The following is a 25156-nucleotide window of genomic DNA, read 5'->3' as shown; positions in this document are numbered from 1 at the left end:
TCACCCCGTTCACTCTCTCATCAGGTCAGCAGAAGGTGGATGCACAGATAGATGTCATAGTTGCGGAAGGGAAGATCTATGTAGTGGTGGATAGATTATACAATATACTGCTGTCCTGCTATTGTGCACTAAGAATAAGCAGACTGCTGCCCGCAATATTACAAGGATGGAAGAAAAAAAAAAAATATTTTAAACCTTTTTATTGAATTCACTATGAAAATATATTGCTAATGCATTAAAATAAACCATATGCTCTTTCTTCTCCCCATTCAAAATGCTGCAGCACCTCTCATGATGCTAGTCTCTGCAGACAGTGAGGTCACGTGCCTGCTGCAGCCAATCAGAAGCGGCAGCATCATCATGCAGAACTCTTGGTTTCATGATGCCAGGAGCATAGGTGGCGACGCTGCAGCCTCTGATTGACTGCAGCAGTCTCGTGACTTCGGTTGTCAGAGGCCGACATTCTAATGGGACCCGCTGCTGCATTTCCCGATGGATAAGACAGGAGAGAGTATAGTTTATTTTGCCATTTTATAACCATCAGAAAATTCTTGATTTCACCCATCTGCTTCCAAGCAGCCCATAATCACCACAACACCGAACATAATGGAGATATAGCAAATTAGAACAGTTCTGTAGTAAAATTCGCACTAAGTGGACTAATCCGCTAATCTTCTACTGATACAATTTCTTCCGCGTTGATGTGCTGATTTTATTAGTAAGTAATGAATGAACGGGCCATGTGCTTCTAGCACCACCAAGCTTTTCCTTCCTGCTATAAAAAGTCTAAGTGAATGAGGGAGCTTTGGCAGCATGGCTCCCCGTGGGGTGTTTATATAACAAGAATAGAGCTTTTACTGCCTTCTGCTCTCTTCTAGAGGAAGACTATCCCAATAACATACACAATAAAATAGGCTACGTGTCTTAAACAATTAATGGGGATTGTAAAACATGCAGCAATAAAATGTCATAACTTAATTATAAAAAAATAAAAATAAAAAGAAGAAGAAACTGATCTACAACTGATCTTAAAAGAAATACTATAAAAAAATCCATTAGTGTGGCTTTGCAATACGCGTGGGGTTGCTCCATCATCCTCACTTTAGTAATTGGTTCAGGACCCTTGGCTTGTTGCTCTTACGATGCATTGTTCTTAGGCATTACTGAATTTGTTGCAGTATTTTTTATGTAGTGCTGGGGAATCTTTTCTTATATGGGTACCACGCTGGGTATTTTTGGATTAATAATAATTTTATTTGTATAGCGCCAACATATTCCGCAGCACTTTCATAGACAGGGGAATACAGAAAGACAAAAGTACAAAAATTACAGAACCACGGTTACATAGTAATCAGTTAATGGAAACAATGGAGGTGAGAGTCCTGCTCTAACGAGCTTACATACTACAAGTAATGGGGTGATACAGAAGGTAAAGGGGTTGGAGATGTGCACGGTATGGCGAGGTGGAGCGTGATGGATGCTATACACATAGACAATGGTCAGACATTGGCCGTGTGACGGCTGAATCGGTGTGACTGCAGGAACGGTTTATGACGGCTAGCAGGGATTGCAGTCAATAGGCCAGGGAGCATGTTATCAGGCGGAGTACAGCGGGGTTTGTTTAGGGAATGCGGTATGCCACCCTGAAGTTCTGCGAGTCCTGGATTGCCTGGGTAGCCTTTGGTAATGCATTCCAGAGGACCGCTGCTGCTCTGGAGAAGTCTTGGAGGCGGGAATGAGAAGTTCGAATTAGAGGGGCGTGCTGTCTAGTTTCGTTAGCAGAGCGGAGAGCCCCGGGCTGGGTGATGGATTGAGATGAGGGAGGCAATATAGGGGGCGCTGCGCTGTGGAGGGCTTTGTGGATGAAGGTAACGAGTTTAAATTGAATTCTATATTTAACGGGCAGCCAGTGCAGTGACCGGCACAGGGCAGAGGCATTACGCACGTGCTGGGTTTTTTTGTATTACTACTTTTGCTTACTGATTGGTGAATTATTTTGTGATTTGTGGAGAAGTATCCTATAAGAACTGTGACTTGGCGGTTGCACCCCCTTTGGACATTGTGCATTTTTAATGTTTTATTAAATAGTTACGAACGGGTTAAAGAGTATGTATTTGGAAATTTTTGCACAATCCTTCCTATTCATTGCATTCTCTCAGGTTTGGGTTAGTGTGCTGCTTGTGGTTATTACTCAGTAGTGCCAGCTATTTCACTTTTCATGCATTCATTATTTTGCCATAGATTATACAATAGGCCTCATTTATTGAAACTGTAAAGAACTGTTTGTTGCACATAGAAACCTATAATCATTCCTTAAGCTGCTACAGCAAAATATTTAAAGTCGGATCATGAAAAGTATGTGTACCAAGTTTGGTTGACACATAAAAGGCAAGTAGGAGCCTATGTAGAAACAAGATATAATTTTTTTTATAAATTTTTATTTTAAAAAAGTTTCAAAAGATATGCATGAGAGTACCTTGTTCTCTCCTGCATCTCCAGCAAAGTGGAGATATAGAAGGCATCATGGTGTGGAGGCGGGAGGGCACCTTGTACCAACAAGAGAAAATCTTGAACCCCGACTCTACTGGATATTGAAGATTTATGCGTGAAGGTGTACATTTTTTGTTTTTGTTCTATCGTAAATGACATTGAGAGATCGCTCTCCCATTTTTTAATGTAGATGGGATCTGGTGATTAAGACTGTGAATTTAGTAGAATGAGGGTGTTTCTAACTGGGCCTTGTGCGTTGCGCAGTTGTTCAAAGGGTGTCTTAATACGAGAGAAAAGTCATGGGGAGGGTAGTGAACTGAAAAAATGACAGAGTTGAATGATCTGCGGTACTGGATCGGAGATATTGGATAACGTTTCCATGGACATCCATTATCCATTTTGGAGTAAATGGTGTGCTTTGTCTTTGTGGTTATCTCACCAATGTTGAAATACCACTTTCTCCCGGATTACCCAGGAAAGAGAAAGCAGAAGGGGGAAAGGAGGTGCCCAAGATACCTCTAATCTTGGAAAGGTCTTCAATAATCACTTTCAATGTGGGTCCTACTGTGATGCGATTTTTAATACTTATGGGAATTTTATCTAGGAGCCATGGTAATGCAATCAAAGATACAGGTGTAACACTTTGTGATAGAGATATCCAATGCTTTAGATCTTCATGCCTATGCCAATCAAAGACTTGTGCTAGATGCGATTCTTGATGGTATGCTGTCACGTTTGGCAGTCCCAGATCTCCCTCCAGTTTAGGTCTATGCAGATGAATTTGTTCCTTAACTCCTTAGTGACCAGCTTAGTGTTTTTACGTCCTACAGATGCAGGATGTGTATGAAGGGAGATCGCGGGGCGACCTCCCTTCATACATCCTGGGAGCCGGCTGTTTCTTACAGCAGACACCCAGTGGCAACAGCTGCGATGAGCCATGCGGCTCATCGGAGCTGTTATCCTTTTAAATGCCGCGGTCAATTCTGACAGCAGCATTTTAATCCCCCGAATGATGTTTGGGGATCCCGTACAGCTCCCCCATGATGAGATCACAGGGAGCCGTGCGGGTGTCATGGCAGCCAGGGGCCTTCTGAAAGGCCCTAGGACTGCCATGGCAAAACGCCCATCCCTGTGGGGGTGACTTGATAGACTGCCTGCCCAATCACAGTATGATGTAATGCTATAGCATTACATCATACTGCAGGAGCAATTAAAGCACCGCAAGTTGTTGTCCCCTCTGGGAACTTAAAACTTTATTGTCTTTTTTTTTTTTTTTTTTTTTTTTAAAGTAAAGTAATAAAAATTAAAAAAAAACAACTTTTGCCATTTGTAATAAAAGAATCTAAATAATAAAACTAATACATATTTGGTATCGCTGCGTCCGTAAAAGTCCACTCTATCAAAGCAACGAATTATCTACCCCGCATGATGAAAGTAGTCAGAACTAAAGAACGCTTGAAATGCGTTTTTTTTGGTCACCCTGTCTCCAAGAAAAAAATGCAATAAAAAGCAATCAAAAAGTCATATGTATTCCAAATATGGTACCAAAACCGCGAACTATAGGACATCCCACAAAAAATTAGCCTGTACACAACTATGTCAACAGAAAATTTAAAAAGCTATTACGCGCAGAAGATGATGGCAGAAAATAATTTGGAAAAAAAATAAATATATTATATATATATATAATATATATATATAATATATATATAATATATATATATATATATATATATATATATATATATATATATATATATATATATATATATATATATATATATATATAAGTTGGGTATCGTAGTAATCAAACTGAATTATAGAATAAAGTTATCAGGTCAGGGCAGTTTGTGCGCCATAGAAACAAGACGCACCGGAAGATGGCGGAATTTAATTTTTTTTTACATTTCTCTGCACTTAGGTGCTTTAGGTGTTTGAAGATGATCTTCGAAATAGAGATCAGTAGTGCCTGAAAGGCAGAGGATACATGGAAGGATGTTCATTTTGAAAATGTAACATCTACCCAGCCATGAGAATAGGCACTTTTTTTTAGGCCGGTAGTGTAGCAGTTCTATTCCTGCCCACAGGGGGCAGTAGTATAGTAGTTCTATTCCTGTCCATTAGATCTTGTTTGCAGGGGGCAATATTGTAATAATTATTATTCTTATACTTAGGGGGTAGCATTAAAGTCTGATCTAATTTACCTACCATAACTACCATCAGCTGTAAGAAGCAGAAAAGGAGGCCTTAACAGAGGAATGATGACGGTTGCTGTACACAGGAAGTTTTTTTTAATGGTATTAAACTGTATATATGTATTTCAAATTGGTGACTAAAAATGTATTTGGCGGCTAGATGTTTCAGTTTAGGAACCAATGGCTCCTAGGTAATTTTCTTTTTAGTCTGCAGCACAGAGATATAATTCATTAGATAAGAGAACATCTCAAGCCCAGTGAGCCATGTATATACAATTATCGCCACTTCCTGGGTATAAATGGCGTCTTTCTAAATAGTTCAAAGGAAAAATTAGAGCAAGGACCAATAAAATTAAACATTTAGGATAAATACTATTAGCAGGATTTTCTTTTGACACCGCCACGCTTTGAAGCATCAGCATCTGGATGATCCTCTCCCAACACATTTCCGGAGAGGTCTCCATATACTTACAGAAGCAAAGTCTCGGCAAATTAATTTAAAACTATTGCAGGGGATAAGGATAATCCTAATTAACTTTTAGCCACTTATTCAATTTCTGGCCTAACTGCAAACAATGCAGATCTGCCAGCGTGGCTCTTGGTCCCTTAGCACCTTTTCAGCACCGCATTGAAGCGCAAACACATTTTCTTATCTAGGACTTGCCAAGCCGTCCCACTAGCCTGTACACATCATGATACGAGGACATGTATTGGCTTTGAAAGGTCTTTTTTTTATTAGTCTGTCATTATTAAAAATACAATACGGCCACTCGTTTTTACCGAGGAAGTTCTGAGGCCGTCTGTTCTGCACTCCAGATATATCAGAATGACAGAGTACAGAAAAAATGCCGGATCCTTCAAGGGATTGAAAGAAAGTTCTGCTTGGTGGAGCACAAATACTTAGGGTTTTCAGGTGTTCTTCTCAGTATTTGATGTTATTACTTTCAAATGCGAATAGTTTTGTATGTTCACATATTTTGTTTAATATACTATAACAATAAGCAGAATTAAAATTGGAAAGGGGCACTGTAGACCAGCGTTTCTCAACTCCAGTCCTCGGGTACCCCCAACAGGTCATGTTTTCAGGATATCCTATAGTAAGAACACCTGTGGTAATGTCTGAGGCACCAACAATAATTAGATCACCTGTGGAATACTGAGGAAATCCTGAAAACATGACCTGTTGGGGGTCCCTGAGGACTGGAGTTGAGAAACACTGCTGTAGGCAACTGTGGAATGCATTAGCCGGAGTGGAGAGCTACTTACAGAGGACCTGTCGTGTCTGTCAGCTGAGCTGCATTGCTTTGCAGCCACAAATTCTTTGTCTTTCCGGTTTACTCACCCCAATTCCCCTGTATGAGCTCTTTTTTATATTTGGCTCCTAGTGCAGTGAAACTATCAAGTGGGTGGTCTCCTCCGCTCACCATCGATGGGTGCAGTCAGGTTTTCCCTGCCCACTGATGACACTCATTGACAGATTCTAGGAGCTGGATCTAAGAAGAGCCCAGAAGTGTAAATGGGGAGTATGAGGAAAAAGACAGGCAGCAATAGTGTCAGTAAAGCCAAGGATGCTTATACATGACAGGTCTTCTTTAAAAGACCTCAGGAGAATCATTTATTACATCATTTGAATGGACTCCATGTTGTACAAACTAAATGGATGATCACTGCTTCTCATGGTCATAACAGTACCCTGGGAGCCAGGTGTGTTGAGTAAAAAAAAAAAACAAACTGTTGCCCATTACCTGTTATGGACCCATTTGCAGCACTTGGTCGTGGGCTTTAATCCCAGTCGATGGTAAAAATATGGCACGGGATTAAGGCTCTTGCAATGTAGCAGGAGCAGGTCAGGACCTGAGCTGTTTGTTACAGCCGAGGACTCTGAGGAGAAGGCAGAAGCTATTTTTAACCACTTCTGCCTTCTCTCCTGCAGGCTATGTAGCGCTCAATGATCATTATGTAGTTAGTAGAGAAAGTGTTACTTCTGCTATTCGACCCAGCGATCACGTGACTGCTGGGTGCCCCCTGCTGCAGCAGTGCTGTGGGGTCCTAGCAAACCCAGATCAGCTCTGTTAGTGAGTACTGTTACTAGAGGGGGATAATTTTTCCCAGTAGCTGTGGTTCCAATGGACACAGCTCCTACAGATGCCCCAGCTACAGTGGAAGAGAGTGAAATTAAGAAGAAAAAAACAAAAACACATTGTGTATGGTATCTTCGATAGAAAAAAAAAAGGATTTTTACGGGGTTACCATAGCCAGGTATTTCCAGCCAGATTAATGGCTGTATGTACAGCATATGAATCGCTTGAATTGGAACTCCTTATACAGAGTAGCTCTCTGTTCTGGCCCATAGAAAGGGGTTCCAATATAGAGAACAATCCCTTTTAGGCCGGGCTTACACAGCCATATGCAGAATTAGCTTGCGGAGGAACGCAGCGGTTTACAGCTGTGAGCCCGATTGTGACCCTAAGTGCGGCCACATAATGTACTGCGTATGACCATGTATTCACGCAGGCGGTCATGAGCAGTACACCTTTTTTTCTGTTTATATTTCCTGCGCCGTCGCTTAGCAATAAAATTGTGTATGGGCTCCAAATAGATCTGTGACCATAAAGAACAATGGGCTGTATGTCACAGATTCCGCTGTAAAATAAAACATGCTGAGTTCTATTTTCCACAAGCAAATTACGCAATGCCAACCCGCTAATTTAAGAGGAATTGTATAATCCAATGCATTTGATGGATCTGCGCATTACCGTGAATTTTATTGTCGCGGAATCTGTAATTCTTATCCAGCTGTGTGAGACCGGCCTTGCCTGAATATAATCTCTTTGAACAATGCCTGTGGGTACTACTTACATATGTAGCATGTGAGGATGCTACACACAAGATCCCTAGCAGTCGAAAGGATGGAACGGATAAGATTAGCATCCCCCAGAGATGATTAGTGGGTCGGGCTAAGATCTACTTAAAGAGGTTGTCCGCCTCTTAATTATTCATGACCTAGGATAGTTCATCAATACTTGATTGGCAGTGGTCTGTCACTTGGGACTGCTCCTCAATCAGCCGCTCAACAGGCCGCTGCCAGTGTGTATGGAACTGAAAGCAGACAGGTCTATATATTGCTGTGGCCTGGTTGGTAGCACAGGCACGGTTCCTATTGAATTCCAGTTTTCAATTATCTACCCTGAAGCTAGATCAGCAATAGATAAGCAGTGGACAACTCCATTAAATACTCCCCCACCGATATACTGGATATTGCTACCGTATTCAACAAATTTACCAATCAGATACTACATACAAACAGGAAATTAATGATATCAGAGTTTTCGGTTGCAGTTTTGTCAATAAACCTTGGTACTATTTAGTACTAAATTATAACCCACGCTCCCCCCCCAAAAAAAAAAAAAAAACCACAAAAAAAACGTACACAATTAAATGATTACACATCAGGACGGATATTGAGATTGAATTTAGAAAGTCTCCAAACATATAAATAGATCCAGTGGTATGAGGTATCCTGTTTTAATCCTATAACGGATACCACTTCATTCCAAAATGGCTAATCTTAGAATAGATTCAAAACACATGAAAGAATTCTGCATCCAAACATTTGGGACATTAGATGAGCCCAAATACCTGATTCTAAAACAGAAAAGAAGGGGAAAAATACAACCTGTGAACAAGGTCAGTATGACAATAGTTATTTCAGGATAGCAAACCATCAGTCATTAATATATTCATATGAACCTCAATATCTCTTCTACATAATTAAACATTAAATAAGTCTGTAATTGGCGAATCCTCTACTTTACATTCAGGTAAGGAAATCACAGCAAGGTGTCGTTTTAAGTATCTAACGAATCCATTTTTCCCCCAAAGATGCTGCAGATACTACGTTGTAAAGTTTTTCAGTATTTCTCCAAGCTTCCACAACAGTATCTGTTGTAGGCAACCTTTGTTTGCTAAAGGCCTCATGTCTGCGCCCATAGCGGTAAACCAATGCAGGTGTCCCCACAGCGTTATATATATCGTTGTTTGTGTTTGGACAGTGAGTGTACTGCGCATTTCTGCGTATCACACACACGGGGTCATGTGCAGTGCAACTGTGGACAGCACTTGCATATGCTGCCTATACAGAAGTACCGGGTCACACTGCGTGCTATGCAAAGAAATAGAGCATGCTGTGATGTATTTCTTGCGCATATCTACATGCAGTGTCTACACAAATGTGCATGGATCAATGAAAGTCCATAGACTTTCATTGACATCATTTGCCATGTATTACGCGGGTGTGCATTGCTCGCGTATTACGCAGTAAAGAACTGCCCGTGGACATGAGCCAAAATATATGAAAGTACAAGTCTCCCTATTGTTCTTCTTGACTGTTACAATGTATCAGGGCACATAAAAATGTGTAAAGCTGGAGTTAAGGCTACTTTCACACATTTGTTAGGGCTCAGTTCAAGGTTTCCATCTCTCAGCTTTCAGTTTTTTTTGTTTTGTTTTTTTAAATCAATGGGGGGAAAAAAAACAACCATTTTTTCTGTTTCTCTCTTCCAAAAATTGAGCAGTCTCTTTTGGACAGAAAAATAACTCTGCAAACTGCGCTATTTTTCCATCTAAAAAACATATCTGATGGATTTTAAGCAAACAGAAGCCTTTATGGTTTTTTTTTTAATGCCATTGAAATCAAGGAGATAAAAATCTGATGGAAGCCCTGAACTGAGCCCTAAGGCTAGTGTAAGTAAGAGCAGCACAAGACTATTTAGCCTACAGACAATATTCTATACTTAATACAAATGTGGAAAACTCTCAGCTGTGAACGTAAACAGGAAGGTTTTCTTTCACTGATAAGAAGCCGGGATGAGTTGAGAAATTAAAGAACAGTGTATTAGGACACTTTAAAGAGGTTGAACCAGAATTACAGACTATCCTTTGGAGAAGCAATAACTTGCTGATCAGTGGGTGTCTAACTGCTGAATCCCCCACCAATCCTGAAAACACGGGCTCCATGTCCCCAGTCCTCCTTACTGCACCCCTTCCAGTGAAGAGGGAAAGGAATGGTGGGCTAGATGAGCAGGCGTGCTGCTGTTCTATTTATTTTCAATGGGACTGTGGAGATAGCCTAAAGCAAGCTCTTGGGTATTTCTGTCAGTCACACTGTACCGAATGGAGCACTGACCACGCATGTTCGGCCAGTGCTTCATTCACGGCGACCGCTCTGTAGGTGGCAGAAGCATCCCTATATTGCACTGACGAGAACTGGGGGACACAGCCAGACTCCCACTGATCAGCAAGTTATCCCCCATCCTAGGGATAGGAGCAAACTTGTCATTCTGATTTAACTCCTTTAAATTTTTAACAGGAGCCATCAGCACTGGGACATCTGATGGGTTCTTCAGCACCCAACAGTTGTCCTGTGTAAAGGAAGTTTAAAGGGGTTGTCTCGCGGCAGCAAGTGGGGTTATACACTTCTGTATGGCCATATTAATGCACTTTGTAATGTGCATCGTGCATTAAATATGAGCCATACAGAAGTTATTCACTTACCTGCTCCGTTGCTAGCGTCCCCGTCTCCATGGATCCATCTAATTCTGAGGTCTTCTTGCTTTTTTAGACGCGCTTGCGCTGTGCGGTCTTCTCCCCTTCTGCTCGGTCCAGGCACTAGCTGCGTTCTGGCTCGCCCCTTCTACGCATCATCGCATAGCTCCGCCCCATCACGTGTGCCGATTCCAGCCAATCAGGAGGCTGGAATCGGCAATGGACCGCACAGAGCCCACGATGCACCATGGGAAAGGACCCACGGTGCATCGCGGGTGAAGATCCCGGCAGCCATCTTGGTGAAGGAAGAAGGAATACGTCGCAGAGCGGGGATTCGGGTAAGTAATATGTTTTAGTTTTTTTTAACACATCCATTGGGGTTGTCCTGCGCCGAACGGGGGGGGCCTATGGAAAAAAAAACCCCCGTTTCGGCGCGAGACAACCCCTTTAAGTCTATGTTCACACCTATGACGACAAAAGTTCAAGTGCTCTAGAGGTTATATAGATGACATACATCCAAAAAGAGGTGGCATGCAAAGATCAACATCCCCCCCCCTCCCCCCCCCTAAATACCAGATGTGCTTTTTGAATTAGTCACTGGAAGGATAAACTTCACAATCCTAACTTCTGGATTAAACACTATTTTATTGCTAGAATATACAGACAGGAATACAAGTTATACGAAGAATTTCGGAGGAAGTTCCTCCAAGATAAAGAAGGAACTTGCTTCGAAACACGTTGCACAACTAGTATTCCTGTATGTATATTCAAACTATAAAAGGGTTTAATCCAGAAGCTGAGATCGTGGACTTTATCTTTCCAGTGACCAATTCAAAAGCACATTTGGGATTTAGGAGGGGTCTTGATCTTGGAACCCCCTGCCCAAAATGTAAGTGTAATTGCCTTTCTTTGCATGCTGCCTTTTTTTTACATATAGGTCATCTATATAACTCCTAGGGCGCGGGAACTTTTTCTTTTCAAATTTTGTCTGTTTACACTCATCGGGAGGGGGGGGGGGGGGGGGGGCGGGACGGACACTTTGTTTGCAAACCTATCTGTGGGAGCATCTTTAAACAAGATCTCAGGTGCTCACCAGCCTGAAATAAGCTATGAATTCAGCTTCTAACCTGGCACTAAAGCCCATTATGTTAAGTGTTAGAAGCCCTGGTTTGAATCTGATACAGATGAACCAGTTTGTTCTGTGCTCTTCGCACACAGAATCTTCAATTAGTCGTTACTGACAGCCATGGCAAGGAGGGTAAATGACAGTGATGGCTTGTATCTGCACTGCATTCTTCTATACCAGCTCCACAGATGTGGGGGCGTTCGCAGCCTTGACTGTGGAACAACAGGTGTTGGATGGAAGACAAATGCAGAAAGTTGCTACGAGCAATAGCCGGGAGATGCTCGTTTCCTGTGACAACAAGGTTTATCCATTTGAAGTGGTCACCCCATAAAAGACGTCCAGAACCTTCAGATCTTTAAACCACAATAAAAGAACTATACTGTGAGAGAAGCACCAGGTCTCCGAATTCATTTCATCTTTGTAGCACAACCCTTTTTAGGAGCTTTAATAATTTATCTCTATGTGTGAGAAGATCAAGGACATCAGAATATGTAAGATATTACTGAATAGGGGGTTTGGCTGTGAACAGATCTTAAGATTTCTAGAGTTGATTCTTTCAATAGGTTTATGCCGAATAAGTAATAGAGACCCCAATGCCAAAGCGTTGTGATTTTTAAAAACTTGAAATTTTTTTTTTTTTAACAACAACGAACACAAAGTCCTCCTATCCATGAACGACAGGCTCCCACACCCTCCTGCGGTTGATTGACAGTTTTGATCGTAGGGAGAAATCATCAGCCAGTGAGAGGTGGAGTCAGCACATCATGAATATCTAGGGCTTGAGAGCATCCGCACATCCATTTTGAAGACTCCGCTCATGCTGCAGACAGCGATTTTATGAAAAATGACTAAAAAAATTTTTTTAAAAAAAGGAACTGTGCTGGAACCAGGGTCTCAGTCACTATTTTCTGCTGCCAGTGACCGATTCCCTTTAACTGTTTACAGACTACCTAACATCTTAACACTTCTGGCTAGTCTGCATATAAAGGCTGTATTTACACGAGACTCTCCTGTCCGCATGCTGCGCAAGACGTCCCACATTACAAGTCCTATTCTTGTGTGAGACGCACACAAAAGTAGGGTATGCAGCGATTTTTCGATCTTGCAATACCAGTGCGAAAAATAGCCCATGTAAATTAACGCATTGAAAATGTATTATGTCAGTGTACAAGTTCTGTGGGTCTTGCAGCCGCTACAGAACGCACACGTTATTACTGCCCATGTAAATACAGCCTAATTTCTGAACCACCTTGTAGAGCCTGCAGAGAACCGTCACTCAGCCTCCTCCATAGTAATGCACTGCACAGGAAACTAGCTCAGGCATAGTGGAGGAGGCTGAGTGCTTACGAAGGGGTATGTGACCGGAAACATCAACTATATCATGGATGGGGGAAATGTAGGTATGAGAGCAGGAGGTGGGCCAGTGGGGGCAAGGTTTTATAAATCCAGAGGAATGGGAGAGATTTCATTATACTCGCCCCCTACCATGACCCAGCGCTGATAGTCGCTGAAGTAGGCGCATGGCATGGAAGTCTAACTCTTTAGAGTCCTGTCCATAGACTTGTAGTATAGGGGGACGTGACAGGTTGCCTTTAAAAGCTTCCACTGTTATTAAGCATGTGTGGAAGAAACATTTAGATAAACGTATTTTTTTAATTAAAAGGGAATAGGGCATTTGTTTCTTAATTGTGCAAACTTGAGTCCTGCTGCATAGTTCAAGGTGTGAGGTTATCAAAGTTTCTCTTTTGGGTCTTGTTCTGTCTTCGGTTTTTAAGAACATGCACCAAACTCAGCAATACATGGCATAATTTCCACAGCAGAAAATCAGCTATGGATTTTGCTGTGAATCGGCCATGCATTTTATCCCCTCATTTGAAGGGTTGATATTACAGATGAAAATGTGCAGCAAAAAGTTGACATGCTGCTAATTTAAAATTCGCACCATAGGCTAAATTTATACTTTAGATATTTTTCCCACAGTGCGAGATATCATGAAAAAAAACAAAAAGTTTCAGACAGTTCCTTATTTTTTGCTGCTTTAAACCCAAAAAATGAAAGAGGAAAATCAAGAGAGGACAGTAAAGTGACAGTAAAGTGAATATAACTAGAGATGAGCGAGCACCAAAATGCTCGGGTGCTCGTAACTCGAGTCGCAATATAAGTGATGCTCGAGAGTTCGTTTCGAGTAACGAACCCCATTGAAGTCAATGGGCGACTTGAGCTCGCTAAGGTTTTCATTTGTGAAAACCTGGGAAATTCAAGAAAGTGATGGGAACGACACAGAAACGGATAGGGCAGGCGAGGGGCTACATGTTGGGCTGCATCTCAAGTTCCCAGGTCCCACTATTAAGCCACAATAGTGGCAAGAGTGAGACCCCCCCCCCCCCGCCCGCACTGTCAGCATAAAGATCGTTCTCCTCTGCCACAGCTGTAACAGCTGTGGCAGAGAAGAACGATGTTAGCCCATTGAATTCAATGGAGCTGGCAATACAGCCGGCTCCATTGAAAGCAATGGGCTGCCGGCGATCGCGGGATGAATTGTTGGGAAGGGCTTAAATATATAAGCCCTTCCCTGCAATTCATCCAGAAATGTGTAAAAATAAAAAAAAATATATATACTCACCTGGTCCCGGCAGACAGAGTTCAGCGCGGCTGGCGCCAGTCCTCCTGAACTGCTCTGAACAGCTGTGAGTAGTATTCAGCAGCCGGGGATTTAAAATCCCCACCTGCTGAATGAGCTGCCTCTGATTGGTCACAGCCTGACCAATCAGAGGCAGATCTCACTCACACACCCATTCATGAATTTATGAATGGGTGAGTGACTGCTGCCTCTCATTGGCTCAGCGGGACCAATCAGATTGGTCCCTGCGCTGAGCGTATGGGCTGCGGGTAACCAGGTCATCGCTAAGCGACGGCGTGGAAAGACAGGAATTAAGTCTACCTGTTACTTCCCTTTCTTGATGTCATCCTGACAGCATACACCTGGAGGTTGCCTGCTGGACACCTGTTGGGACAGGAAGTGGAAAATACAAAAGGCAACTCCCATCACCAGCTTACAAGTGTGTACCAAGAGACTACAGTGACCCGCCTCTTGCTCAACAAATGTTTCTTTAATGCGAAAATCATAATTTACAGTACGTTATTTCACGTGAACATAAGACAGAAAAAAAGGAGGGAAAAGCTTCTATGCTGTCAGGATGACATGACATCAAGAAAGGGAATTAACAGGTAAACCTAATTCCTGTCTTCCCCTCGTCATCCTGACAGCATACACCTGGAGAATGCAAACAACCTAAGGGCTTTTTTAGGGGGAAAGGGGGGACTACCGCCAGTAGTACTTTACGCCCAAAGGCCATATCCCGTCCGGCTTCCACGTTGCTTAGTGAACGTGTGGGTACTTGACCACGTGGCGGCCTTACAAATTTGGTCTGTTGTTGCCTGGGCTCTCTGCCCAGGAACAAGCGACCGCCCTGGTGGAGTGGGCTTTCAGGTTGCCTGGGGTGGGGGTGGGGATCCCTTGGGACCGGTACGCGTCCTCGATCGCCCTTCTGACCCATCACGCTATGGAGTCCTTAGAAGCAGCCCCTCCTCTGCCTGGACCTTGAAATTGAATAAGGAGATTATTAGATTTCCTGAAAGAATTTGTGACCTCCAAATACTTTAAGACTGCCCGTCTGACGTCTAGGTTATGGGACCACTGTTCCTTGGTGTTACGCGGATCCTAGCAGAAGGAGGGAAGAACTATGACCTGCTCCTTATGAAAATCCGTAAGGACTTTAGGCTGGAAGAAGGGGTCGGGTTTGAAAACTACTTTGTCTGGAAACAGTCATGTAGGGGGTCTTCATGGAGAGGGACTGAATCTCCCCAATCCGTCTAGCGGACGTGATGGCGACCGGGAAGGTTACCTTGTAGGAAAGGATCCTGATTGAGAGATCCTCCAGGGGCTCAAAGGGATGTTCACAGAGCGCCTGCAAAACTAAATTAAGGTCCCAGGGGGGCATTGTTTCCCTAACAAAAGGGTGAAGTCTAGCCGCCCCTTTCAGATATTTCTTGATCAGCCTATGGTCGCCTATGGTCACCTATGGGGGGGGGGGGGGGGAGAGAGTCAAAAAAGGCTCCCAAGGCAGCTACCTGAACCTTGAGGGTATTAGGACTTACTCCCATATCTAGACCATCTTGCAGAAAGTCTAAGATTTGGCTGATGTTTGGCTGACAGAGATTGTGGATGCTATGACCCAGCCACCTAGAAAAGGTATCCCAAATCCTGGTATAAATCTTCCCGGTAGATTTCTTAAGGCTCTCACATAAGGTAGATACTACTCTACCTGACAGACCCTGGTTCAGGTATTTAACCGTTCAGTTTCCAGGCCGCCAGTCTGAACCTTCGGTCCTCTGGGCATAACAGAGGACCGAAGGGAGCAACTAGGATAACAGAGCCTGGAAACCCCCGGATTTTCCTCAAGACCAGCAGGATTGGAGGTATGGGTGGGAAGGCATAGGCGAGATTCCAGTCCCAGGTCTGAGAAAGAGCGTCTCCTCCCAGTGACTGCCTGTCTGCTCCCCTGGAAAAGAAACGGGGGCATTTGGTGTTCTTCTGAGAGGCAAATAGGTCCACCTGTGGTGTCCCCCACTCTTCTGTGATTAGACAGAACGCATGTGGGTGAAGTGTCCACTCCCCCGGATCTATCAGTCTGCGGCTGAGAAGATGTGCTGTAAGGTTCTCTGGACCCCTTGCGTGGAAGGCTGCGACAGAGTGTGTCTGTTGTTCTGTCCAGCCGAGGAGGTTCACCGCTAGGCCTTGGAGTTGTGGATTCCGGGTAGACCCCTGGTGACAAATGAGGGACACAGTTGTCATATTGTCTGAAAAGATCTTTACGCGTCTACGTCTGATCTCCGCCTTGAAGCCACAAACCGCCTTCCAAACGGCACACAGTTCTTCATAATAACATCCCAAGTGGGCCCCCCAGCCAGTCGCACTAGCATCTGTGAAGATAGAGATTGGGGATGCAGGGTACCAGACCGTGGATCTGGCAAGGTTGGTTGATGACAACCACCACTCTAAGGATTTTTTGATCCTGGGGGAAAGGGAAACTAATCAATCCAGGGAAGAAGGCGATCTATCCCCCTTACTGAGGATAAACTCCTGTAGGATCCTTCAGTGAAGCTGGGCCCATGGGACTACTCCAATGCATTATGTCATGAGGTCGAGGACCCTCATACCTTTCCTGATGGAAATTTTAACGGCGAGAAAAAACATCCGACATTCGTCTAACACCATCTTGTGTCTCTCTGGAGGAAGGAAAGAACCCTGGAGGCGAGAATCCAAGATAACGCCTAAAAACTTCTTTTGGTGTTTCGGAAGGAGACTAGATTTATCATAGTAGACAACCCAACCTAGTGATTTAAATTAGTGAAGAGTGAACTCAATATGAGCCTGGAGCTCTAGAACCAACCCTGCCACCATCAGGAAGTCCTCTAAATAAGGGATAATTATTACAATATTGGCCCTCAGGAAAGCTATCATTTCGTCGCCCTGGGCACCGCACCAGACGGGCGCTCCTGCTGCTGTATCCGACGCCGCTCCTGCGGCCGACACTGCTGCAAGCCAGGTACCAGGGATTTCCGTTCCACCAGCCAGCAAACCCTATGGGCAGCATGCTGGGGAGAAAATGTTGCTGTACATGGTATGATCCTGCGGGTGAGGGGCCCTCTATTACGTGGTCTCACCTGCACAGACACTGCTAGCCCAACAGAGAGGGATCCCCACAGGGCGGACAGGCTGCCTGGAGTTCCTTTCTTGTCCTCCAGCATACACCGGGAGGTTTTCTCCGCTAGGACTGTCCTGTAGGAACAGGAAGACACTGGTGAGCTGGTGATGGGATTTGCCTTTTGTATTTTCTGCTTCCTGTCCCAACAGGTGTCCAGCAGGCAACCTCCGGGTGTATGCTGTCAGGATGACAAGGGGAAATACAAACAAAGCAAAAAAAACGGGGGAAAAAACAACAACAAAAAACTGTACTGCGGATGACCACCGGCAAGCTGTTGGAGTCATCCGCAGTACAATTTAAGCAGGTATGCAGGTTCACCGGCCGGGCTCAAAAGCGGAATATGCTGCGGGCCTCCCACATGCGGTACCCGACCCGTTCGTGTGAGGCCAGCCTTTGGCCACCTGCACACCAGTGGGTCAGACCCTGCATGCGGGATTCCCACAGCAGACTTCGAGACGGTGCCCCCCGTGTAGCTGTCTGGAGTCTTCTCCTCTGCTGCTGATGTGCCGGAAGACGTGCCAGCGCACATGTGCAGTACAGAGGACGCCGCGCTGTTGCTTTGGCGATGACGCGGCTGCCACAACCATTTTGCAATGATGATTGCAAAATGGCTGTAGGCCGCACAAAATTGCTGCAATTTCTCCCCTATGTGCAGAAAATTGCAATAGATTTCCACTCATGGGCAGGAAATCGTGTATTGTCATAGCATGCTATGGGCTGGATTTTCTGCAGAATCCCGCTCTGGATTTCGCAATGCAAATCCACCCGTGTGCAGTAGGACTTATACTGTACTTCTATACACAATCGGTCATAACATTGCATCTACTGATAGGAGAGTTCGATAATATTCCATTTTCTTGTGACAACCACATGCAAGTGGTGAGATACATTAAGGAGCAAATGAACAATCAGTTCTTGATGTTGATGCGTTGAAAGCCGATGAGATAATAAACTTTATTTGTATAGCGCCAACATATTCCGCAGCGCTTACATAGACGGGGGATACAGAAAGACAAAAGTACAAACATTACAGAACCACGGTTACATAGTAATCAATTGATGGAAACAATAGGGGTGCGGGTCCTGCTCCAACGAGCTTACATACTACAAGTAATGGGGTGATAGAGAAGGTAAAGGAGCTGGAGATGTGCACTGTATGGTGTGGTGGAGAGTGAGGGGTGATATACACATAGACAATGGTCAGACATTTAGCCGTGTGACGGCAGAAACAGTATGACTGCAGGAGCGGTTTATGATGGCTAGCAGGGATTGCAGTCAGTAGGTCAGGGAGCATGTTATCAGGCGGAGTACAGAGGGGTTTGTTTAGGGAATTCGGTATGCCTCCCTGAAGAGGTGCGTTTTTAGAGCACGCCTGAAGTTCTGCGAGTCCTGGATTGCTCGGGTGGCCTTTGGTAGTGCGTTCCAGAGGACCGGTGCTGCTCTGGAGAAGTCTTAGAGGCGGGAATGAGAAGTTCGAATTAAAGGGGTGCTCAGTCTGGTTTCGTTAGCAGAGTGGAGAGCCCGGGCTGGTTGATGGATTGAGATGAGGGAGGCGATATAGGAGGGCGCTGCACTGTGGATGAAGGTGGCGAGTTTAAATTGAATTCTGTATTTAACGGGCAGCTAGTGCAGTGACCGGCACAGGGCAGAGGCGTCCGAGCAGCGGCTGGACAGGAAGATGAGCCTGGCTGCCGCATTCAGGATGGATTGGAGAGAGTAGAGTCTGGTGCAGGGGAGGCCGATCAGCAACGAGTTGCAATAATCGAGCCGGGAGTGGATGAGGGCAACAAGATGGACAAGCCTAAGAATAGGAGGCTTTCTAAATAGGGCCAATAGTGACATATCCATTGCTAGGGGGGCCGACTGCCGCAAGCAATGCTCTATGGGGCTGGGCATCTTGGCACAACTTCTGTAGGGGATCTGCTGCTAACGTCTTGGTGTCTATGCCTCAATGGGTTGGAGCCGTTTTGACATGTGCTTGATGAGGACAGATAGACTATTAGGTAGGTGGTGTCAAAGCAACAGTTGATAAAACTTGAGCATGTTCCATTGGTTACCGAATTATCTGCTAGCAGTATTTTAGAAGGAAGGTAACCCCGTAATACGTAGTCACATGCACTTCCATGTGGTGGCACAGGCTCTGCAATATGCATTAAGAATAATACAAATTGTCATCAGTAGAGATAATGGAGAATTCATTATCTGCAGTCTTTAAATGTCATTTCATAACATAGCAAATGCGAAATATCCCCCGTGTTAGGGATTTCTGCAGAGCTGACAAATGCTTTATATTAGACAAGTACAAGAGATAGAGCAGACATGAAGGGGCTAATAAAAGGCAAATTATAAAACTGTCAAGCAGCAAGCCATAAAAACAGGTTCCTATTCCATAAGAAATCTTCTTCTGACCTTTCACAAAACATCTGTACAAAAATCAGCCAAACACACCTCAGAGGTATTTCGTGAACGCTCATAATTACATCTCCTAATGAAAGAAAACACCAAAAATGCCACTGTGACCTACAGATGGGCTGAGGTGCTTTTACACATAATGATTACCATAGAAAAAAAAAATGTAATTAAAAAATCGCTAGAGCATTCAAAAAACTTTTTTCAATGCAAGCATGAAAATTATCTTTGGCTCATTCGCTAATCGTTCGGTTTAAAATACAGATTGTTCAGTCGTTCGCAGTCACTTGTACTGTGAACGCAATGACTGAACAATCCTGTAAAAAAAAAAAGGTTTAAAAAAATTAATAAATTATCTGTGCGATAATACTGAATGCGAATGAGCAAACTGCGACATAGTTTGCTCCGGCAAACAATTTCTATCTCTACACATAAAAGCATCCTTAAAGGGGTTGTCTCGAGGAAGCAGTGAATTTTTTTTTTTGCCCAGTCCCCCTAATTAAGCATACATTACTAAGACCCCCTGTAAATGACTTTTCTAGCTGGTTTCTACTTACAGTTCCAGCGTTTCAGCAACTTATAAAAATTTTCCCAAGATGGCCGCCGGCTCTTTTCCCATCGCTTGCTGTAGCCCGACGTGCGCGCTCCCGAGACGCTACCAGCTGTGTCTCCCTGACAACCAGACGCCCCGCAGCCGCCGACCGGACCCCTGGATTGAACGCGGCCGACCACTGCACACAGTCGCCCACCGCCAGGCAGCAGGTAACCGGCGCAGCCCCCCCCACCCGGCCCAGCCCCCCCCACCCGGCCCAGCGAACCCCCCGGCACAGCGGCAGCCCCCCCGGCCCATCACTTACCTGGGCGGCAGGGCGGCAGGACGGCGGGACAGCTGGGCGGCTCTGCACCTTCCTCTAACAGAGGATGGTACAGAATGGCCGCTCCAGCGCGCTCCCGAGCTGTGACAGCTCGTCTGCGCATGCGCAGAAGAGCTGTAGCGGGGAGCACACTGAAGCGGCTCGTGCTGAAAGGAGAAGACCGGACTGCGCAAGCGCGTCTAAAAAAGCAAGCTGCCAGCGAATTTAGAGGGAACCATGGAGACGAGGACGCTAGCAACGGAGCAGGTAAGTGAATAACTTCTGTATGGCTCATATTTAATGCACGATGTATATTACAAAGTGCATTAATATGGCCATACAGAAGTGTATAACCCCACTTGATTTCGCGAGACAACCCCTTTAAGGCTATTTTAGACAAAGACTTATCGTTCAAACCATGTCAGAGTTTGCTCGTTCAGCCAGTTTAAAAAAGCAGATAAATAGTTTGCTCGCTAAATCATTCAGTTGGTCATATTCACTGCACCAGGGAGGGAGAACGACTGAATCATGGGCATTTGAACCAAATAATTAGCGAATACATCACCAGTGATGTTCATGCTTCATGAAAATAGGTTTAGAATGGCTGCAAAGCAGCATGGGTTTATGAGAGATCGCTCCGATCAAACCAATCTGACCAGCTTCTACGAGGAGCTAAGTTCTAGACTGGACCGGGGAGAGTCATCGCATCTTGTGTATCTGGATTTTTCCAAAGTGTTTGATACTGTGCCGCATAACAGGTTGGTATATAAATGAGAATGCTTGGTCTGTGTGTAAGTGGGTAAGTAACTGGTCAGTGAGAGGATTGTTATAAATGGTACATACTCTGATTGGGTCACCATTACCAGTGTGGTAATACAGGGGTCTGCTTTGGCCCCTATTCTTTTTAATATTTATTGACGACATTGTGGAGGGATGGCACAGTAAAATATCAGTATTTTCAGATGATACAAAATTATATAAAGTAAACTAGCTGATATACCCGGCTTCGCCCGAGTTAATTTGGTACTGGTGTTTATCTGGTGTTCACACGAAAATCTTATGAAGTCATGGTTACTTTAGAGATACCGGAAAAACATATGTTCACCATTTTGCGTAGTTCTCTGTGTTACCCAGGAAACACCACGGGAGGTAACCAGTCAGTGAGTCAGTCAGTGAGTCAGTGAGTCAGTCAGTCAGTGAGTCAGTGAGTCAGTGAGTCAGTGAGTCAGTGAGTCAGTGAGTCAGTGAGTCAGTGAGTCAGTCAGTGAGTCAGTGAGTCAGTCAGTGAGTCAGTCAGTCAGTCAGTGAGTCAGTCAGTCAGTCAGTGAGTCAGTCAGTCAGTCAGTCAGTCAGTCAGTGAGTCAGTCAGTCAGTCAGTCAGTCAGTCAGTCAGTCAGTCAGTCAGTCAGTCAGTCAGTCAGTCAGTCAGTCAGTCAGTCAGTCAGTCAGTCAGTGAGTCAGTCAGTCAGTCAGTCAGTCAGTCAGTCAGTCAGTCAGTCAGTGAGTCAGTCAGTCAGTCAGTCAGTGAGTCAGTCAGTCAGTCAGTGAGTCAGTCAGTCAGTCAGTCAGTGAGTCAGTCAGTGAGTCAGTCAGTGAGTCAGTCAGTGAGTCAGTGAGTGAGTCAGTGAGTGAGTCAGTGAGTGAGTCAGTGAGTGAGTCAGTGAGTGAGTCAGTGAGTGAGTCAGTGAGTGAGTCAGTGAGTGAGTCAGTGAGTGAGTCAGTGAGTGAGTCAGTCAGTCAGTCAGTGAGTGAGTCAGTGAGTCAGTCAGTCAGTCAGTGAGTGAGTCAGTGAGTGAGTCAGTCAGTGAGTCAGTGAGTGAGTCAGTCAGTCAGTCAGTCAGTCAGTCAGTCAGTCAGTCAGTGAGTCAGTCAGTCAGTCAGTCAGTCAGTCAGTCAGTCAGTCAGTCAGTCAGTCAGTCAGTCAGTCAGTCAGTCAGTCAGTCAGTCAGTCAGTCAGTCAGTCAGTCAGTCAGTCAGTCAGTCAGTCAGTCAGTCAGTCAGTCAGTCAGTCAGTCAGTCAGTCAGTGAGTGAGTGAGTCAGTCAGTCAGTCAGTCAGTCAGTCAGTCAGTCAGTCAGTCAGTCAGTGAGTGAGTGAGTGAGTCAGTCAGTCAGTCAGTGAGTCAGTGAGTCAGTCAGTCAGTCAGTCAGTCAGTCAGTCAGTCAGTCAGTCAGTCAGTGAGTGAGTGAGTGAGTGAGTCAGTCAGTCAGTCAGTCAGTCAGTCAGTCAGTCAGTCAGTCAGTCAGTCAGTCAGTCAGTCAGTCAGTCAGTGAGTGAGTGAGTCAGTCAGTCAGTCAGTCAGTGAGTGAGTCAGTGAGTGAGTCAGTGAGTGAGTCAGTGAGTGAGTCAGTGAGTCAGTCAGTCAGTCAGTGAGTCAGTCAGTCAGTCAGTCAGTCAGTCAGTCAGTCAGTCAGTCAGTCAGTCAGTCAGTCAGTCAGTCAGTCAGTCAGTCAGTCAGTCAGTCAGTCAGTCAGTCAGTCAGTCAGTCAGTCAGTCAGTCAGTCAGTCAGTCAGTGAGTCAGTGAGTCAGTCAGTCAGTCAGTGAGTCAGTCAGTCAGTCAGTCAGTCAGTCAGTCAGTCAGTCAGTCAGTCAGTCAGTCAGTCAGTCAGTCAGTCAGTCAGTCAGTGAGTGAGTGAGTGAGTCAGTCAGTCAGTCAGTCAGTCAGTCAGTCAGTCAGTCAGTCAGTCAGTCAGTCAGTCAGTCAGTCAGTCAGTCAGTCAGTCAGTCAGTCAGTCAGTCAGTCAGTCAGTCAGTGAGTCAGTGAGTCAGTCAGTCAGTCAGTCAGTCAGTCAGTCAGTCAGTCAGTCAGTCAGTCAGTCAGTCAGTCAGTCAGTCAGTGAGTCAGTCAGTCAGTCAGTCAGTCAGTCAGTCAGTCAGTCAGTCAGTCAGTCAGTCAGTCAGTCAGTCAGTCAGTCAGTCAGTCAGTCAGTCAGTCAGTCAGTCAGTCAGTCAGTCAGTCAGTCAGTCAGTCAGTCAGTCAGTCAGTCAGTCAGTCAGTCAGTGAGTCAGTCAGTCAGTGAGTCAGTCAGTCAGTCAGTCAGTCAGTCAGTCAGTCAGTCAGTCAGTCAGTCAGTCAGTCAGTCAGTCAGTCAGTCAGTCAGTCAGTCAGTCAGTCAGTGAGTCAGTCAGTCAGTCAGTCAGTCAGTCAGTCAGTCAGTCAGTCAGTCAGTCAGTCAGTCAGTCAGTCAGTCAGTCAGTCAGTCAGTCAGTCAGTGAGTCAGTCAGTCAGTCAGTCAGTCAGTCAGTCAGTCAGTCAGTGAGTCAGTCAGTGAGTGAGTGAGTCAGTCAGTCAGTCAGTCAGTCAGTCAGTCAGTCAGTCAGTCAGTCAGTCAGTCAGTCAGTCAGTGAGTGAGTGAGTCAGTCAGTCAGTCAGTCAGTCAGTCAGTCAGTGAGTCAGTCAGTCAGTCAGTCAGTCAGTCAGTGAGTCAGTCAGTCAGTCAGTCAGTCAGTCAGTCAGTCAGTCAGTCAGTCAGTCAGTCAGTCAGTCAGTCAGTGAGTGAGTGAGTGAGTGAGTCAGTCAGTCAGTCAGTCAGTCAGTCAGTCAGTCAGTCAGTCAGTCAGTGAGTCAGTCAGTCAGTCAGTCAGTGAGTCAGTCAGTCAGTCAGTGAGTCAGTCAGTCAGTCAGTCAGTCAGTCAGTCAGTGAGTGAGTGAGTCAGTCAGTCAGTCAGTCAGTCAGTCAGTCAGTCAGTCAGTCAGTCAGTCAGTGAGTCAGTCAGTCAGTCAGTCAGTGAGTCAGTCAGTGAGTCAGTCAGTCAGTCAGTGAGTCAGTCAGTCAGTCAGTCAGTCAGTCAGTCAGTCAGTGAGTGAGTCAGTGAGTGAGTCAGTCAGTCAGTCAGTCAGTCAGTCAGTCAGTCAGTGAGTGAGTGAGTGAGTCAGTCAGTCAGTCAGTCAGTCAGTCAGTCAGTCAGTGAGTCAGTCAGTCAGTCAGTCAGTCAGTCAGTGAGTCAGTGAGTCAGTGAGTCAGTGAGTCAGTGAGTCAGTGAGTCAGTGAGTCAGTGAGTCAGTGAGTCAGTGAGTCAGTGAGTCAGTGAGTCAGTGAGTCAGTGAGTCAGTCAGTCAGTCAGTCAGTCAGTCAGTCAGTCAGTCAGTCAGTGAGTGAGTCAGTCAGTCAGTCAGTCAGTCAGTGAGTGAGTGAGTCAGTCAGTCAGTCAGTCAGTCAGTCAGTGAGTGAGTGAGTCAGTCAGTCAGTCAGTCAGTCAGTGAGTGAGTGAGTCAGTCAGTCAGTCAGTCAGTCAGTCAGTGAGTGAGTGAGTCAGTCAGTCAGTGAGTGAGTCAGTCAGTCAGTGAGTCAGTGAGTGAGTCAGTCAGTCAGTGAGTCAGTGAGTCAGTCAGTCAGTCAGTCAGTCAGTCAGTCAGTCAGTCAGTCAGTCAGTCAGTGAGTGAGTCAGTCAGTCAGTCAGTCAGTCAGTCAGTCAGTCAGTCAGTCAGTCAGTCAGTCAGTCAGTCAGTCAGTCAGTCAGTCAGTCAGTCAGTCAGTCAGTCAGTCAGTCAGTCAGTCAGTCAGTCAGTCAGTCAGTCAGTCAGTCAGTCAGTCAGTCAGTCAGTGAGTGAGTGAGTGAGTCAGTCAGTCAGTGAGTGAGTGAGTGAGTGAGTCAGTCAGTGAGTGAGTGAGTGAGTGAGTCAGTCAGTCAGTCAGTCAGTCAGTGAGTCAGTCAGTCAGTCAGTCAGTGAGTCAGTGAGTCAGTGAGTCAGTGAGTCAGTGAGTCAGTGAGTCAGTGAGTCAGTGAGTCAGTGAGTCAGTGAGTCAGTGAGTCAGTCAGTGAGTCAGT

At 45.1% G+C, this 25156-nt stretch overlaps 2 protein-coding genes and 1 long non-coding RNA gene across 5 annotated transcripts in view; 1 reads left to right on the top strand and 2 right to left on the bottom strand.

Annotated features, from left to right (window-relative positions):
• The window catches only part of CHRM5 (cholinergic receptor muscarinic 5), a 247436-nt gene that overhangs the window by 61986 nt on the left and 160294 nt on the right, over window positions 1-25156 (top strand). The window lies entirely within an intron of this gene.
• Window positions 1-25156, bottom strand: part of AVEN (apoptosis and caspase activation inhibitor) — a 639800-nt gene that overhangs the window by 490005 nt on the left and 124639 nt on the right. The gene's annotated exons all lie outside the window — the stretch shown is intronic.
• LOC136631566 (uncharacterized) overlaps window positions 14495-25156 on the bottom strand; it is an 85691-nt gene continuing 75029 nt past the window's right edge. The window contains exon 3 of one of the 2 annotated variants that reach the window (XR_010793059.1): window positions 14495-16180. This is a non-coding gene — a long non-coding RNA (uncharacterized lncRNA). Of the gene's footprint in view, window positions 16181-17037; window positions 17198-25156 lie in introns of those variants that run through there. The other variant, XR_010793058.1, reaches the window with a different exon arrangement.

This window comes from Eleutherodactylus coqui, chromosome 6 (genome assembly GCF_035609145.1).
Source record: "Eleutherodactylus coqui strain aEleCoq1 chromosome 6, aEleCoq1.hap1, whole genome shotgun sequence".
Lineage (NCBI taxonomy): Eukaryota > Metazoa > Chordata > Amphibia > Anura > Eleutherodactylidae > Eleutherodactylus > Eleutherodactylus coqui.
Note: the sequence above shows the minus strand (reverse complement) of the source record. Positions and strands in the feature narration are given on the sequence as shown.